We start from the raw sequence: 7,348 nt of genomic DNA, 5'->3' as shown, positions 1-7,348 counted from the left end.
TAGGACATAATTCTCAGGAGTGTGCCTCCTGTAACTCCCTTGAACCTGAGGGATCCTTTTGCGTAGCACTTTGCTTCATATGCGAGGAAAACAAAGTGGCTCGGGTGAGTTTGGTCAGGGCAGGACCTGACAGCTGAATGAGGAAGCCCCGTCTTAGAGAGATGGATCCCAGAGTAACCTGGACCTGCCCCTGTTGTTCCCCTGGCACCAGGGAAAATGTCTCCTGGGAGCATTCCATTCACCTCAAGGCACCAGGAAAAGAGATTGAGAGCTGACTTCTCTGGCCCTTGCCTAGCTGGGAGGAGCAGAGAGTTCCAAGGCACAATAAGGTCAAGAGGAGGCCCTGAGCACAGAGTGAGGAAGCCCCATGCCAGGCTGTGGGTCCCCAGACAACCCAAATCTGCCTCCGTTTCAACCCAGCACAATACAGAGGGGAGAATTTCCACATCACCCTCACCTTTTCCCTCCGGGCACCAGGAGAGGAGGGACACAGCCTTCCTTTGAAACCTGTGCTTCAAGTCTAGTGAGCATAGAGGCCTGGGCTCAGTTAGGTCACAGTGAGAGGCTGTGGGGCACTGCTGAAGTCTCAGCTCACACAGTGTTTCCCCCAAGTCCAGATCGACCTGTGCTCTACCCACACAGGGTACATGTGACCACACAGGAGCAGATATGATACCATCAGCCCTCACCCAGGTATGCTATGGGTGACCTGGGTGTCAGAGCCTTTTGCTGCGGTCTGCTCTTCAGGGTGGCTGAGAAGTTAGAACTTGAGATTTCTTAGGTTAAGTTCAGAGGCTGAGAATGAGAAAGGAAGCCCCAGCCGAGGCTGGTAGTCTGGAAATAACCCATACCTGCCACTATAGACAGCCCTGTACTGTGCAGGGGAGAATTCTCAGGGGAGCACCACCTTCGGCCTCAGGGTACTGAGCCTGGTTCTCTGGATCCTGCTTAATGTGGGAGTAGCAGAGAGGACCTGTGCTCAGCTAGGTCAATTTGAGTCTCAGTGGGGTAAGTGTGGAAGCTCTGAGCCAGGTAGCGGGTCCGCAAATAATACATACCTGCCTGTGTTATCAGCTCTGTACCTGGGATACACTTGCCTGAGAATAACCCTTCTAGTGGCCATGGATACGATGAACTTTCTGCCTTAGCCATCCCTGGGTCGGATTCTTTATCCAAAGGGGAGCACCCTGAAGGTGATCTAGGAAGTGGGTCTTGCCTGTGGTAGAAACTGAGGTAAGGCCAAAGAAAGTAGAGAGGGGCCCAAGACAATCTCCTTGAGCACCTCCCCTCAGCCCCATGAAGTCCCTGTAAGGTACTGTTTATGACTTCAAGTGACTTCTGCCTGTGGAGTCAGAGAGAGATGATAGGATTGTTCTGAGATGTACCGATTAGGTGAGGGGAGCAGAGCAAACATGTTCCCTGTCGAGATGAGGGCCTGAGGGACCTGAGGAAGTCTCACCCTGAAAGAGGGTCTCTGAACCACCCAACTCATCTCAAGTGTCAGACCTGGACCACACAGGAGCCCCCTGCCCATTTTGGGCTCAGAGTCTTGGTGTGTGGGGTACACTCAGGTACACAGAGATGGGGATTAAGGCTGTGCTGGCAACCAAGTTCCAAATCCATAGGAAAGAATGATGTCCCCCTCCCTACCCAACTAGAGGAGTTCCAACTAAGGTCGGGATGTGCGACCTCCCCGATCCAGTTATCAGGCCTGGCAATCCCTGGGCATGATGCGTGGATCTGAGTTTGCTCCACTTCCATGGGCGAGGCCCTGAGAGCGGTAACAGGCTTGGGCACAGTGGGTGCTTAGCACTCCAGCAAAGAGAGGAACCCACAGAAGTCTGCCCCTGCTGAATCCAGAGAAGTCCCACACAGTGTTGTCAGGCAAGGGATTCCTGATTTCTTCAACAGGGTCTGAGAGGTCCCAGGGTCTCTGAAGAGTAAGCAAGGCCTCAGGGAAATGGGGGAAACAGGCCCGGGCCAAGGCAAGATGAGAAAGGAGGCAGGAATGCAGGGCCCAGGACACATGACAGATGGGACCCAGCCTGCCCATTCTTTCAGTCTGAGTGCTGCCCTGCATTCCCACCTGGAATCTGGGGGAGAGGCTGCAGGTCACAGAAAGGTGAGCCTGTTTCTGGACTCTAGGGCAGGAATACAGGGAGGATTAATGAGGGGAAATTACACTCTAGACCAGAGGGTGACCTCCCAACAGACGTGAGCCCCTGGCATATGCAGTGCATCTTTGACCTTGGTCTTGGTGGCAGAGAGCAGAGGGCCTTGGTCTGAGCAGTGTGGCCTCTGGTCAACAGATCCAAGACATGGGAAGCCTGGCCCTGCTGGCAGGCTGAGGTGACCTCAGGCAGGACCTCGGAGAAGAGTCACCACACAGTATATCCGCCTCTGCTGTGTCTAGCGAGGTGGTGGCCTTGATTTGCCAGATGCAATTGGAGGTCGGCAGCAGGGAAATGTGAACACCTGGGCCTGCACCAGACAAGGGAGGGCCTCTGGATTCTACTCCTCTGTCAGTCTGGGGAAACCCATACAGAGCTGTGCAGGTGTGCTGTGCTTTTTTCTTCTTGAGATAAGGGAGGTGGCCCTTGATGTGAGGATCTTCATCAGGTATCAGGAGGAGCCACGTCCTGTTGGCAAAGGAAGCAGGCCTGGATCTGGGGGGAATCAAGGAGAGGAACCGGGGTGAGCACTGAAGTTTCTTTCCTCTTATTGGTACATGTGTGCAATACGTAATGATTATAATCATTGTGGGAACTGATACGTGTACATGGCACATGTTCTTTCTTTTTAAAATCTCCCTTCCCTCTCTTCCCTCCCCAGCCTTGCATCTCTTGGGATACAGACCATGACATACTGATCACGTTGCTCACAGGGACTTGGTGTAGGTGCAGACTTCCTGTTCCCCTTTTTTATCTGATGCTCCTTCTTCCACTCTTTGCCTCTCTCTTTCCATCCCTTGGTTCCCTCCCAGTATGCTAAAGAACTCACTCTTTTAAATTACTCAATTTTTATTTTGCTGTTTATTTATATTTTGGGTTTCTAATATAAGAAAAGCCATGTGATGTATAAATTTGTGTGGCTGATTAGTTCATTTAACATTGTGGTATCTTGGTGCATCTGTTTTCCTATGAATGACTCAAGTTTATCCTTCTCCGTGGCAGAGTAGTACCACATTGTGCGTAAATACCACATTGTTCTATCCACGCATCTCTCAGTGGACGTACAGTCCTCTTCCAAGATTTGGCCACTTCGAATTGTGCTGCTCTACACATGGGAATTCATGTAGCACAGTGATGTAATGTCCTCAATTTTCACAGGGAGATACCTAGAAGTTGAATATGTGAGTTGAATGTACATTTTAGCATTAGCTTACTAAGTAATTCCCATGTTGATTTCCATCATAATATTTCCAGTTTGTATTCCCACAAACAATGAAGAAGTGCCCATCTTTCCCCACAGGCTACTTAGCACTTACTATGAACTGATTCCTTTTAAGTAGCCATTTGATTGTGATTGTGTTAAATCTGCATAACAGTCTTGGAAGTATGGCCATTTTGGTTCTGTTGGTTCTGCCAACAGAGGAAAGCTGCCCATTTCCTAATATCTTCTTCAATCTACTGTAATTTTCACAGTCGAGGTGCTTCCCTTCCTTGGTTAGGCGAATTCCTGAGTATCTCATTTTTCTCAGTGTTACTGTGAGAAGTATTTCCTTCAGGTCTTTCTCTTTGTGTTTTTTACTGATGTAAAGGGACTCTACTGATATTTTTGTGTTGCCTTTGTAAACTTCTACACCACCAAATTTGACTATTTATTTATTTATTTTTGTCTTTTTGAGACCGGGTCTCTCTATGCAGTTCAGGTTGGCCTTGAGCTCACTTTGTAGCCCAGGCTGGTCTTGAACTTGCAACAATCCTCCTGCCTCAGCCTCCTGAGTACTGGGATTGCAGGTGTGTGCCACCACGCCTGGCCCAAATTTGATTATTAATTATAGGAGTTTTGGAGGTATTTTATGGAGAGGATCATGTTATCTGCAAATAACCATAATTTAAATCTTTCTTTCATACATATGCCCCCTTAATTTCTTGAAAGAATTCTCTATATTTTGCAAGATTTGAGTCAGTTTTTCTTCATGCTGGGTGATCTACTTCTCTCTTTTTTATTTTTTCCTCTCCCCCAGGTGTGATTTTCCAGAGTGTCAGTTTCAAATCTTGGAGCCACTGAATTGTTAGCGGTCATCACTCTGCTATTTTCCAGCACTGAAGGCTTGAAGGTAACCCACAGCCATGAACAAAAGGACCCCACAGAGCCTGGCTTCCCCTGTTATCAGTCAGGAGTCCCCGGTGAGGGTGGATGTATATAAACTGCTGAAAATTCTTCTAAGTGGTTACACGTGGAAGAACCTATGAAGTTGTGGCCTGGTTCCAAAGGGGACCACAGTCAGTAGAGGGAGCTACATATGGTTAGTAAATGGAGGACCCCAGGAGTTGAGAGGTCCAATTTATGGGTCCCTCCTGATGATGGAGGATGTCTTCAGCCCAGAAACAACAGATCCCTGAGAGTCTTCCTGTTCTCCAGGTCAGCCCTGGGAGGCACTAATGGCATGCTCACTTCTACCAGGGGGCAGAGAGGAGTTTTCCAGATGAGAACTGTGGGAGATCAGCTCCTCTCACATGCAGGCACAGACAGGAGGAAAGTTGAGAAGCTACAGAAGCACACAGGGGAAACCTTACTTATGTTCTTGTTGGTGAGACACAGAAGCTGACATCTGCAGTTCAGTGTAAGAAAAGTTGCTTTGGGCTCAGTTTCCAGAGGTTTCAGACTGTGGTTATCCAGATCTAAGGCAGAACAGCAGAGTGGAAGATATTGGTGGGAGGAAAGCTACTCACTATGTGTCCCTCAGGAAGCAGGGAATGAAGGGTGCAGTCGGAAGGAAGGTGGACCCTGCCCTGTCACCTGATAGTGACCCTCCTCTTCCTACCAGGCCCCCCAGCTAAGAGCAGGGCAGCTGTAAGCCCCCGCCATGCTGCAGTCACCTCCTGGAGGTCTTGCCTGTGATCCCATGGGCCTTGGAGGAAATCCGGACTTAAACCACAGCAGAGGCTGGCATCACAGGAGAGATGGGCACAGACCTTTCCATCAGCACTTTTGTTCCCATGTCAGGGCGACACAATGGGCACCTGCTCACTTCTTTTTAGAATCCTGGAGATGTCAGGGAGGTGAAGGGCCCTACCTGCAGTGTGTCTTCAGGCTGGCACAGGGAGCCCCACCTGGTCAGGAGACACACAGTTGCCCTATCCACTAAGAGTCAAGTTGAGGATCATAAGAGAGGAGTTAGTGTACGCCTGACCTGAACACAGACAGTTGTGCCATCTTCTGACAATGGACCTGTGCTTGCTGTCATCCCAGGCAGCCTGCACAGGGGGGTCAGACTGAATCTGCTCTCTTCAGTCTGTATGACTGGTCGCACTGAGGTGATATCCTGAGTACAAGTGGACTAGAATAGGGATCGCAGAAGTATGATCCCAGGGTCGATCAAGGGCCTAGATGAGGCATAGGGAACACAGTTACCTGAACACAGTGTCCTAGCCTCGGCCTGTCCCTTTGGTCCCTTGTAGTCACACCTGGGGAACACAGCTGTACTCCCATTCCCTCACTTCCTCTTTCAGTGTGTCCGAATTAAGGCTGATTTTTCAAGAAGGTGGCTCCAAGTCATTGCAGGGAGACTCGTACACCTAACCACTCACTGAGGTAAAGATGGAGCAGGTTCTGTTTCCCAGGACACATACACACCACTGAAGTTTTCCATGCCACCTGTTGCCCCAGGCAGCTATGGCCAGCTGTGTTCCCCGGGTGTCCTTTGTTACCTCTGAAGAGCAAGACACTTTTTCTGAGTTTGTCAGGGTCTTAAGTGAGCATAGAGTTGACCATTCACCTGGAGAAGTGTGGAGCTCTGAAGACAGCCCACCCGTCCTGTGAGGGCTGAGACAGCAGGACTGTGCTTGAGCTGTGCAGCCCTCGGGCCTCCACGCCTCTTACAGGAGCTCAGGCAACCAGGAGTGAAGGTCTTGTTGTGGAGCAGCATCCTCAGCTCAATCAGTAGAGCAGGCCCAGGCAGGCTCAGGAGTCAAGGTGAGGTGCATGCCCTGATGTGGACCTAAGGGTTTCCCTATTCCAGAGCAGGACACTTCATAATCCCAAGGGCTCATATGCGCCAACATCTTCCTTAGAGCCTTGTGTTATGAGTTCAACAGCACCCTGCCAAGGAGCCTCATTCCATATCCCAGAATCATGGGGACAAGAGGTTGTGATGTCTAGAGCACCCGCCAAAGAGAAGACCTCTAATGGTCCCTTGTGGGGGGCAAAGAGTGTGTGGTTCTCAGCTGAGGACACTAATAGTCTCCCTCTCTCCTCCAGGTGTCTGAGTCTTTGACAAAAAGCTCTTGCTCTCTGCGCAGAACATCATGATGCCCCATGGTCAATGGAGGGAACATAACACGCGAGGGGGAGGCCATCATACCCTAAGAAATACACAGGTCCTCACGGGTGCAGAAGGTCCCATGCATGGTGTACAGGAAGCAGCAGTCCCTGCTCCCTGTGCATCTTATTCCCCCTATAGTGCAGTTGGGGCCACACCGAGTGAAGGGTTGTGGCTTGCAACACCAAGTCCTCCTCAGAATCCTTGGGGCATGTTCTCTCCCCCAACCGCCATGGGGTCCAGTCAAGGGAGTCAACACAGGAAGGGCTCAAGACAAGACATGGAGGATCAAAACCCCTCAGAGGAAATGATCTGGCCTCAGACGCTGCGCCACATGTTTCTAAATGACAGGTTATATAAACTGGTGCCATTCCTGCTCCGCAAGTACCAAAAGAAGGAGCAGGTCACCATGGAAGAAATGCTGCACATCGTGGACCGTGATTACCGTGAGCATTTCCCTGTGATCTTCAGGGACTTCTGTGAGTGCATGTGTGCGGGCTTTGGCATTGATGTGAAGGAAGTGGATGCCCCTGGTCATGCATATGAGCTTGTGCCCTTATTGGGCCTCACTTATAAGGGATTACTGAATGATGATTCTGAGAGCTTTCTTCAAATCAGTGTCCTGATAGTCATCCTGACTGTCATCTTCATCAAAGGCAACACTGCCAGTGAGGAGGAGATAGCAGAAGTACTGAGAATGAGGAAGATCTTAGCTCAGAGGGATAATATTGCAATTGGGGAGCCCTGGAAATTCATCACTGTGGATTTGGTACGGGAACGGTACCTGGAATACCAGCAGATTCCTAATAGTTATCCTGATCGCTATGAGTTCCTGTGGGGTCCAAGGGCCCATGCTGAAAC

This window comes from Chinchilla lanigera, unplaced genomic scaffold, assembly GCF_000276665.1.
Source record: "Chinchilla lanigera isolate Chin_1 unplaced genomic scaffold, ChiLan1.0 scaffold00097, whole genome shotgun sequence".
Taxonomy (NCBI): Eukaryota; Metazoa; Chordata; class Mammalia; order Rodentia; family Chinchillidae; genus Chinchilla; species Chinchilla lanigera.
The sequence above is the reverse complement of the archived record's forward strand: the minus strand, read 5'-3'. Positions refer to the sequence as shown.